General features: G+C 52.9%; 1 pseudogene; it reads left to right on the top strand.

Moving 5' to 3' along the window:
- Positions 1-664: 664 nt before the first annotated feature.
- Positions 665-10,216, top strand: LOC120656640 (annotated as a pseudogene).
- The last annotated feature ends 1,550 nt before the right edge of the window (positions 10,217-11,766 follow it).

The raw sequence follows: 11,766 nt of genomic DNA, 5'->3' as shown, positions 1-11,766 counted from the left end.
CTTTGTTTATGAGAGCTCGAGGAAAGCTTGTTGATGTCAGAAACGGCATCCACTCACTACTCTCTATTTTGGTTCCAAAAGCTTGCCAGTGTGATGTCTGACATCTACGCTGAATGTGACAACCAACCTTTGTTTAAAAAAAATTACCAAAATGCTCGGTGATGTTAGGCAGCTACACTAAAAATTGCATCCACTCTCTCACTAGTTTCTAAAATCTCTCCAAATGCTCTTTAATGCTAAACACATGCACATATGCATTTTTCCCCTCAAAAAGTTGCCAAAAACACTTGGGATGTGACTTGTGAGATGCATCCACTGAAAAGTGACATCTACTGCCTCCTTGTTTCTAAAACTTGCATTACATCAATCAAGCACTTGTTCTATTCCAACTTCCAAGTACTACTAAAATAGTTAGATTTACTGTATTTCACCGGTGGATAGTGACTATGACCGCAATCCTCGTGTGTTCCAGAAAAGGAAGAGTAGTCCGCGGGCTAATCTTAAAGAACGACGCTAATTTTTTCCTTAAAGAACGACGCTAATGCATTGTCATTTTGTTGAAATTGGCAGGTCGCATTGAGGTAGCACGGCACGGCACGGCATTGTACCTTGTGTGCAGTGTGCTTGTGTAGCTCTGCTGTCCGCCTAGCTGGGTCGGCTTCTTTGGATTACTTGCCCTCACTCTGCTTGCTTCTTGACTTCTTGTGCGCGCCTTCGGCCAGGCAAGCCTTCCTCATTACTCTCCTCTATAGAAAGGGGCGAAACTTATTTCTTCCTCGGCAGCCATGGAAGCCGCTGGCGCGCGGGGCGGGGCGCCGGCGCCCGAGATCGAGAAGTCCGTCGCCGACACCGAGGACGTGGAGTCGGAGCCCGTGGCGGCGGCGGATCTGCGTGAGGAGGAGCGCGTGCCGCCGTGGAGGGAGCAGGTGACGGTGCGCGGCCTGGTGGCGGCGCTGCTGATTGGGTTCGTCTACACCGTGATCGTCCTCAAGCTGGCGCTCACCACGGGCATCATCCCCACGCTCAACGTTTCCGCCGCGCTGCTCGCCTTCCTCGCGCTCGGCGGCTGGACGCGCGCGCTCGGCCGCCTCCGCCTCGGCGGCGCCGGCGCGCCACGCCCCTTCACCCGCCAGGAGAACACCGTCGTCCAGACCTGCGCCGTCGCGTGCTACACCATGGCCTTCGGCGGTGCGCTCCCGTCCGAAACTCCCAATCACCTCCCCTATCCAGTCTTTTATTAGTAATAAATTCACGTGTCGCTTCTTGATTTCACATATAAAAATTGGAGTTTGGTGCTGTGCAGGTGGGTTTGGATCCTCGCTGCTGGCTCTGGACAAGAAGACATACGAGCTGGCCGGAGTGAACACGCCGGGCAACGCGCCGGGGAGCTACAAGGAGCCTGGCGTCGGGTGGATGACCGGATTCCTCCTCGCGATTAGCTTCGTTGGGCTCCTCAACTTGCTCCCGCTCAGAAAGGTGCCTCCTTTGTTGTTCCCCCACAAAATTTGCATGATTTAAATGGATCATTAGGACAGCATGCGGTACATTGCCAATCTTTTCTATCCAGATTAGCTTTCTGCAGTTCTGCTACCAGAAGAGCTGGCAATCTGTTATTTAGTTAAGAAAATATGTTACAAAAAAGAAAAAGGGAACAAAACAAGAGGAGAAACTATGCTGGGGTTTAAGATGCAACAATGAGCCTAGCTGTCCATAATTTTCTTTTTTAAAAAAATATTTTAAAAAAAAGAGCACAGCAAGGACAAGGATCCAGTGGCTGGGAGAACTTATATTCCATAGAGAGTTAAAATGATAGTGAAAGGCCAACAAGAAGTAGCTGGTGCTAAGGAAGTTTTCCAACCAGAGATGAGCTGCTGATGCTTTCCTCGAAGCTTAATCTTGGCAATGATTTTGCAAAGAGATTGGTCACAGATTATTCATTGTTTTGCAAAGATAATATACCAATCAGATCTGTGTCTTTATATTATTAGAATAGCTAACTCATGTTGTAATATCGATACTTAGTTTGGGAATAGTGTCCCTGTTCATACCAATTTGTTGGATATCAAGATATACTAAACATAACTAGCATTTTTGGAAGGATACACTACACATAGTACTTTGCAATATTTTGTAAATAAAAGGATCAACGACATTTCCTTATTCCATTTGTCGGTACCCCAGAACTGGGGTACCCCCTCTTGCTGTGTCTAGGCAAGAGCCTTAGTAGTCATCCTTGACTACAACTAGACAGCCGGACCCCTGCGGTCCGAAGTCCTGTCCTCCCGACAATGGTCCGGTCCCGTTCCACGGCCGGGGAAGGTCCGGGGAGAGACAGGCGCTCAAGCGCAAGCAGCCAGGGCTCCGGACCCCCCGAGGAGTCCGGACCCCCGCGGGGTCCCGGACCCCTCATAGGGTCCCGGACCCCCAGCATAGCAATCGGACCCCCCTCCAAGGGAAGGTTTCGACGTCCCGCCTCAGGATGGTCCGGGGCCGACACGTGTATGAGGCCCTTGGTCTCCGTATTGAGGTCCACCTACCTTCGCATTCATTGCGGTAGGTGGACGTCCGCATTGATATAGCAGAAGCCGAGGCGTTTGACTAGCCAGGGGACACTATTGATCGCGTATTACCAAGGTAGTGGGGGCACTGGCGCCGCCCACGCCGCGTCTGCCAGGCTGCCGTAACAGATGGATACGACGGCTCGGCTTCGCCCTTTATGACGCTGCATAATAGCCTCAGCAGGTCACGCCGCAAGCTACGCTACTCCAACGGGCACCTAGCTGACGGGACAAGAGAAGACCCCCCTGTGTCAGAGGAGCAGCAGTACGCTTTTTCAGAGGAAAGATTCGCTACCACTGAGCCACAGTCACGTTGGGCCCACCTGTCGGGGCTTCAACGTTCTATGTATCCGCTCCCCCTTGATCTATAAAAGGAGGGAGCGCCCCTAGAAAACCTCAGGCTGCGCAAGAACTAAGGCCAGCAGAGGATAGGTTGATACACACCACCAAGAACAATACATCTCCCAGTGGACGTAGGGTATTACGCTCCGGCGGCCCGAACCACTCTAAATCGTGTGTTCTTGAGTCCCCTTTCTCAGTGTAGATCCAGCCCCATCGCCTAGTACTTCCCCGAGTACTCCCTCACTGGGAATAGGCGGGTGCGTTCCGCCACCCGGCTATGGGTACCCCTAGAATCCCCACGACATTTTGGCGCCGTCCGTGGGGAGGACAGGCGTTGGCTGGATCTTCGGGCTTCTGGGCCGTGTTCATCCTCTGCAACGACGAGCGAGAAGATGAAGGAAGGCAGGGCCACACTCACTCCACCTGTCTTGGCACCGGCGCAGCAACGCCCTCGGTGCGGCGGCGCACGACAGCGACGCCTGCTGTGCGTCGCCACTGCGACACCTCGGAGCCGGCGTAGCGGCGCACAGCGGAGGCGCCGCTGGGCGCAGCTGCCCCTACGTCGACTCAAGGTTTTCTCTCAAGCAACGGCCACACCTCCTCTGCGGTGGCATGGTGTCGGCTCAAGGCTTCCTCTCAACATGGAGCCCGGAGCCGACGGCCATCCCGGAGGAAGTGGACCGTGTCGTCCTGCCGTCTCCAGCGCCGGAGATCCGCCTCAGCGTTGCTCGGCGCTGCTGCAGACAGGACCCCGCCTCCTCGTGCGGGGGCCCCTGGCGCTAGCACCAAGGACAAGCCGGCGAACGACCGCACTTCTCCACGCATCGCGCCGGTCCATCTGCTGCGCAAGCGCTCTGGTTTCCATCGGCAACGGCGACGGCAGGGGGAGGGGGCCTCTTCCATTCAAAGCCAAAGAATTAGTCCCATGCCATGTAAGCATGTGACAGCTCTTAGGCAAGAAGGGGTCCCCCGAGCTCCCGAGGTGATGCTGGATGATGCGGTTCAGGCACGTCCAGGGCGCCTTCACCTCCGAAGAACACGCTGTATAGCATGCAGCCGTAGGTTACTCCTAAGAAAAGACTAAGAGAATTCCTCCTTTGTAATAGTGTGGCGTCTACGTGTGTGTCCAGAGCGGTCAAGGTCCGACCTTGTAAACCCGACCTCTGGCCCTATCACACAAACAGGCAAAAGCGGTCCGGAGCGGTGGAGGTCCGACCTCGTAATCCCGACCTCCGATGTATACCGTGACAACCACAATAATAAAGGAGACTCTCTTTCTCAGTTTTACCTAGGCTCCACCCTGATTACATCTATTCGCCTTGGTTTAACTATTCTTTCCTCTTGACCGGAGTTTCCCTTGTTGCTAACAATCCAAGTTAAGTTGCTGGCTTGTGGTCAGGTGAAGACACCCCTTCTAGCTGGAAGGCAGTCCGGACCCCTAAGGACCTGCTCTAGAGAAGAGGTATTTGTATCCTGGGGTAGAGAAGCTCCGCGTGGCTTAGCCTGGTAATGTACCCTAAGTTTACGTACTTCACTACCCTGTTACAAGTACTCTAGTATCCAAGACTGCTGTCTTTAGAGGTCCCGGGCTCTCTTCTAGTATAAGGCTTGGTTTCTTTGCACCTTACTATGAGGTCCGGTAACATGCTTCATCGGATTGTCAGTAACGGTCGCTCCAAGTCCACTCCGGTGGCCCGCTCCGGCGGAGACCGCTCGCCACGGTCGCTCCAAGTCCACTCCGGTGGCCCGCTCCGGCGGAGACCGCTCGCCACGGTCGCTCCAAGTCCACTCCGGTGGCCCGCTCCGGCGGAGACCGCTCGCCACGGTCGCTCCAAGTCCACTCCGGTGGCCCGCTCCGGCGGAGACCGCTCGCCACGGTCGCTCCAAGTCCACTCCGGTGGCCCGCTCCGGCGGAGACCGCTCGCCACGGTCGACAAAAGCCGGGTCCGGGAAGTGGTGCTTGCTCCCTGAGCGATCCGAAGTCAGTGTAGCCGCTTAGCTTGGTTCCGTACCCTAAGCCTACACCTTCGTCGCCCCATGGAGAGCGCTCTAGTACCTAAACCTGGCAACAGGCATACCGGCCTCAGGGGTCCGGGATGCCCGCACTCTCCAAGAGCACACCAACGCAATCAAGTTGCGTAGGAACACATCACGGTGGTGGCCCCACCCGCGGGTTCGTACCTCTCCCGAGGTGGGCCCGGGGGCCACTGTCGGTACCCCAGAACTGGGGTACCCCCTCTTGCTGTGTCTAGGCAAGAGCCTTAGTAGTCATCCTTGACTACAACTAGACAGCCGGACCCCTGCGGTCCGAAGTCCTGTCCTCCCGACAATGGTCCGGTCCCGTTCCACGGCCGGGGAAGGTCCGGGGAGAGACAGGCGCTCAAGCGCAAGCAGCCAGGACTCCGGACCCCCCGAGGAGTCCGGACCCCCGCGGGGTCCCGGACCCCTCATAGGGTCCCGGACCCCCAGCATAGCAATCGGACCCCCCTCCAAGGGAAGGTTTCGACGTCCCGCCTCAGGATGGTCCGGGGCCGACACGTGTATGAGGCCCTTGGTCTCCGTATTGAGGTCCACCTACCTTCGCATTCATTGCGGTAGGTGGACGTCCGCATTGATATAGCAGAAGCCGAGGCGTTTGACTAGCCAGGGGACACTATTGATCGCGTATTACCAAGGTAGTGGGGGCACTGGCGCCGCCCACGCCGCGTCTGCCAGGCTGCCGTAACAGATGGATACGACGGCTCGGCTTCGCCCTTTATGACGCTGCATAATAGCCTCAGCAGGTCACGCCGCAAGCTACGCTACTCCAACGGGCACCTAGCTGACGGGACAAGAGAAGACCCCCCTGTGTCAGAGGAGCAGCAGTACGCTTTTTCAGAGGAAAGATTCGCTACCACTGAGCCACAGTCACGTTGGGCCCACCTGTCGGGGCTTCAACGTTCTATGTATCCGCTCCCCCTTGATCTATAAAAGGAGGGAGCGCCCCTAGAAAACCTCAGGCTGCGCAAGAACTAAGGCCAGCAGAGGATAGGTTGATACACACCACCAAGAACAATACATCTCCCAGTGGACGTAGGGTATTACGCTCCGGCGGCCCGAACCACTCTAAATCGTGTGTTCTTGAGTCCCCTTTCTCAGTGTAGATCCAGCCCCATCGCCTAGTACTTCCCCGAGTACTCCCTCACTGGGAATAGGCGGGTGCGTTCCGCCACCCGGCTGTGGGTACCCCTAGAATCCCCACGACACCATTGTTTAGCCTCATTTGATAGTTTGTTAATTTTTGGCCTGTTCGGCAGCTCCCTTAGCATTTTCCTTGCAAAAAAGTAGCGCCCTAGAATACAACTGTCAGCTGCATTGCCTACATGTGCAGATGAGTAACGGTCAAGTGGCGGCAAATGCTCCCTCCTAAATTCCTGTTTTTCAAACAACTTGGGCCTTTTTTCATAAAGATGCCAAGGCCGAGTCATTAAAAAAAGCCCCCACTCATCTTTCAGGCTGTGTTCGCTCAACAAAATGATCATAAACCTCTATCTTCTTTCATTTGTAAGTTGCATCTCATTATTTGCATAACATTTCAGGCTCTGGTCATAGACTACAAATTGACTTATCCAAGTGGGACTGCAACTGCTATTCTTATAAATGGATTCCACACACCTAGAGGAGAAGAGAATGCAAAGTATGGAACAGAACTCACTTTGTGCTAGCTACCAGTTGATTCACTCCCTAAGTGAATAGACTGAGCTCCTGCCAAATTTTTTTTTTTTGAAACAAAGTGATGAATTCACAACCAGTATTATTCTTTTACCTTCCATGTTAGGAAGCAAGTCAGTGGATTCCTGTGGTGTTTCGGGATCAGCCTCCTATGGAGCTTCTTTCAGTGGTTTTACACAGGTGGCGAGGGTTGTGTATTTCTTCAATTCCCTACTTTTGGTCTAAAGGCTTGGAAACAAACGTATATCAATGGTTATTCTAATTTCTATTGCTTGTAGTGCTGCTCCATACTAATCCATCATTCATGTCAGAGTCTCCTAAATTTTGAATTCTTTGGCTGTCAGGTTTTTCTTCGATTTCAGCCTCACTTACGTTGGTGCGGGAATGATCTGCTCACACCTTGTGAACCTTTCGACCCTCTGAAAGTGATCGGGTGCTCTAGCCTAAGAGGGAGAGGGGGTGAATTAGGCACTAATAAAACTTAGACCTATGGCTCCAACTAGTTTGCACAAAACTTAAACTAAAACATACTTTCTAGATGTGCAACTAGGTTGTTCTAGTGTGAAACCCATATCCCAAAAGAGTTTAGCAACCTATAGCCTTTCCCATCAAGAAGCTATTCTATGAAAGTAAAGGCACACAAATTGCTAGTAAGAAATGCGGAAGCTTAATGAGCGGGATAGGAGATAGCAAACTCTTGACGCGGGTGTTTATCCCGTGGTTCGGTTAGCCACAAAGGCACACCTACATCCACATTGTTGTAGCACTCACTAAGAGTATTGCTACTCGGCCACCAAGTCTCTTCCGTGAACACAATCACGGTCACCTTGGCCCCGGGTTCCACTAAGGAGCTTCTCCACAAAGGATGGGGGTCTCCACGTCCCCCGCACAAAGTGTCGTCGCCGCTCCACACCAAGTCGGAGGGTCGATGACGTTGCCGGCGAGCTTCAAAGCTCCAAGGTGCCGGCGCACCAAGCTCTTGTTTTGGTTCACTAGAGAACCACAGCACAAAGGCTCAAGGCCTTGCAATTACACTCACTAAGAGCTAATCTTTACACAACACTCTCAAAGTGTGCTAAGGGCTAAGGATATGATCTTGATGCTTTTTGTATGGCTTGGAGATGTTCTTGGGTGTGTGTGGGATGTCCAGCAACTCCAGCAATCTTCAAATGGCCGGGGTGAGGCGTATATATAGACCACCAAGTCTTGTAGCCGTTGCTCCAACGGTTAGCAGAAAATCTGCGTATCATCGGATGAACCGATGCCTCTGCCTGGGGTAGCGTCGGTTCATCTGGTCACTCTCAGACCCGAAGTAGTCGTTGAGCTTCTGTCAGCTGACACAGTGACCACCGGTTCATCCGATGCTTAGCCGTCGGTTAAACCGGTCACTCACAGCACTCAACTCTTCTGCTGACGTCATTACACCGATGGTATGCACCGATGCATCACCGGTTCAACCGGTGCTGAAGGATCTTCTCCTGGGCGCATGACATCGTCTCTGGAACAAGGTATGCCCAATGCACCGATGCCTTTCGTGGATCCGTCGGTTCAACCGGTGGCTCACAGACTTGCATCAAAAGCCAAGCCATCGGATCATCCGACAACCATCGGATGCACCGATGCCTATAGCATCGGTTCTTCCGGTGCTACTGAAATATCTCTGTCTTGATTTCTTTGACTTGGATTTCTTCACAGTCTCTTCAATTCTTGTCCTTTGGACCGAAAAGCTTTCAGGGCGCTGCCCTGAGACCCGTGAGGGGCGGCTCCCCCTCGACCCCCGTCCGCTAACCGGGTAGCGGAACCCCCGTGGGGGCGGCCCTTCGGACCTTGGTACGCCTATCTTCTCTTTCTCTTTGTCATCACTTGAACCTAAAAGCCTGAGAATGGTCATCTTAACAATCATATTAGTCCAAGTGTTGTGTTGTCATTCGATCACCAAAATCACTCGAAATGGTATAAATAGTGCCATGTTCGTTTCACCGTTTTTGGTGCTATACTTTCTTGGGGGATATTGTGGCCACTCATCAGTAAACAAAAGGGAAATTGGTACCCAGCAAATGTACCAGAGAGCAGCATGACAAGCTTGTTTGGTTACAAGGTCTGCTTGAGCATTTACCGTTCTTTCAAATCAGACTACTTGGAATGAAAAAAGGTTTTACAGAATACTTTCACTGTGTTCCTGGTGCAGTCCTTTTTGTGTATAGCTCTGATTATGGGAGATGGTCTCTACCACCTCATCAAAGTCATGGTTATCACTGTTAATAGTTTACACGAACGGCCCTGGAACGGACATACTAAGAAAGGTAAATGTGCATTGAGAAAACCAAGCATTCCCTGATCTCTCCGCCTTTTATTGCAAAAACCCTCATCTGATGCTGAGTGGGTGTATTGCAGTGAAAAATGATGATACTATTGCAGCAGATGACATGATGAAGCACGATGAGGCCTTCAATACGGACTCCATCCCAAACTGGCTTGCATATACTGGATATGCCTTACTAAGCATCATTGCAGTAATTGCCATACCAATAATGTTCCGACAGGTGAAATGGTACTACGTGATCGTAGCCTATGTTCTTGCTCCAGTGCTGGGATTTTCCAACGCCTACGGAACCGGGCTCACTGACATGAACATGAGCTACAACTACGGCAAGGTTGCTCTCTTCATCTTTGCAGCCTGGGGGGGCAAGGACGACGGCGTCATCGCCGGGCTTGTCGGTTGCGGGATAGTGAAGCAGCTGGTGCAGGTCTCCGCCGAGCTGATGCACGACTTCAAGACGGGCCACCTGACGCTGACGTCGCCGCGATCCATGCTCGTGGGGGCAGGTGATCGGCACGGCCATGGGCTGCGTCGTCTCGCCGCTCACCTTCACGCTCTTCTTCAGGGCGTTCGACGTCGGGAACCCGGACGGGTACTGGAAGGCCCCCTACGCGCTGATATTCCGGAACATGGCCATCCTGGGCTTGGAGGGCGTCTCGGCGCTGCCGGCGCACTGCCTCGAGCTGTCGGCCGGCCTCTTCGCGCTCGCGGTGCTCGCCAACATCGCGAGGGACCTCCTGCCGCGGAGGTACGGGGCGTGCGTGCCCCTGCCGACGGCGATGGCCGTGCCGTTCCTCGTCGGCGCCAACTTCGCCGTCGACATGTGCGTGGGGAGCCTGGTGGTGTTCGCGTGGCGCAGCGTCGACGGCGAGGAGGCGGCGCTGCTGGTGCCGGCGGTGGCGTCGGGCTTCATCTGCGGAGACGGGATGTGGACGTTCCCGTCCTCCCTGCTCTCCCTCGCCAAGGTGAAGCCGCCGGTCTGCATGAAGTTCACGCCCGGGACGGATTAATCGATGAGTAAATAGGATGGATGGATGGATGGCCTTGTCGCATGATGAAGCTGGATTCATGGTTGTGTTTTCAGCGGAGGCAGGCCTTGAGAGGCACTCACTGCATGCAATTTGTGCAGTATGGCAGACCTTGGAGATGGACGAAATGTGGCCTGCATCTTTTTCATTTTTCTGGATGACACCGACCGTTTTCAGCAGTTACAGGTTGACGCTCGATCACAGTAGTACAATCTTGCAATTCATTCCACCACATCTGAATCAGAAACCTTAGAGCTCGCAAGTTTTTTCCCTGTCACCACCAGATACAAGTGTGAACGCGATGCTGCTGAAGCTGTTCGTGAACCGTCCACTTCCTCCTCCACTTTCTACCGTTTCGTCTGAAGATTTCGCGCCGATGCCGCCGCTGCTAATTTGGTAGCATTCAGTCTTTTTCATTCTCTCCGTCCAAAAACGGCCGAAGAGACTGGACATCCTCCACTATTACCCGCTGGTAAAAACGCAACAAAAATGGGTCAAAAGTGGCCAAGTTATAGTCGTGCGGCGACCGTACGAGCCTCTAAATAATTTCAGCTTGCTTAGTTTGGGAGGAGGAAGCCACCTTAAAAGGGAGAGTCACATTTCCCCTATCGGACTAGTTTTTTGGGGTGATTGGGCCTTTTCCTGAGTGGATGCGCCAGAGTGCGGTGCTAAGATTGCCGAGGCACAACAAGAGGCCCTAGTGGCGTTGTAGGCCGGATCGGTGCGTCGTATTTTCGGCTGCTGGTGCTAAGATTGCGGGATTCGGGGAATGTTAAGGGGTGGGAATGATGAGGACATCATCCATTATTACCCGTTGGCAAAGACGTAAAAAAATGGGTCAAAAGTGGCCTAGTTGTAGTCGCGCGGCGACCGTGTGAGCCTCTAAATAATCTCATCTTGCTTAGCTTGGGAGGAGGAAACCACCTTAAAAGGGAGAGCCACCTTTCATCTATCGGACTAGTCTTTTGTGGTGATTGGGTTTTTTCCTGAGTGGGTGCGCCGGAGTGCGGTGCTAAGATTGCCGAGACACAACAAGAAGCCCTAGTGGCGTTGTAGACCGGATCGGTGCGTAGTATTTTCGGCTGCCGGTACTAAGATTGCGGAATTCGGGGAATCCGAATCGGTGTGTCGGACTTTTCATCCAATCCCACCTGGCCGGACTCATCAGAGCCCTAACGGAACCCCATCCTCGCTTCATCAGGAAATAACTGCACGAACAGATCGCGGGAACGTGCATGCAGAAACCCGGGGGTTTCAGTTCCTTGTCGCCTTCGGTTTCGATCGTGAGGGAGCAGAGCACCACCTGAAAACGAGTGATGCTCTGCACTTGTTTGTCTTCGTCTGTCTCCAGAGCTAGCAATGCAGTCGTTTGTCTCCCACAGTTTTTTTTAAGTCGCATTAGTTGATCATTTTTTCCTTGCTGCCTGCTGGGCTACGCCGCGAGGTTGGCGTATCATCGGAAATGCATACCGTAATCAGAGTTATGGACACAAGAAGCCCCCGTACGTATTTCAGACGTCTGAATCTGAAGTCCTGATGCAACCTATTGCCACACATTGTTGTCAGCAAGGGGCTGCTCATTTGATCACTTAAAACTGATGGACACGATGATTGGTGCGTTCGGTGCAGTACTGCAGAAGAGACTCATCCGAGAATTCTTAAGCAACTGCAAATTCATAACACATGAAACAGACACTGCAAAAAAGTAATTTTGGACTTGCATATTATTCCAAATCAAGACACACAACTACACAAGCACTCTCGTGCAAGTAGCGGTACTATGGCACTATGCAGCACATCCAGAAAA

The sequence above is a fragment of the Panicum virgatum genome, chromosome 1N (assembly GCF_016808335.1).
Source record: "Panicum virgatum strain AP13 chromosome 1N, P.virgatum_v5, whole genome shotgun sequence".
NCBI classification, from domain to species: Eukaryota; Viridiplantae; Streptophyta; class Magnoliopsida; order Poales; family Poaceae; genus Panicum; species Panicum virgatum.
This window is presented reverse-complemented; position numbering and strand designations above follow the sequence as displayed.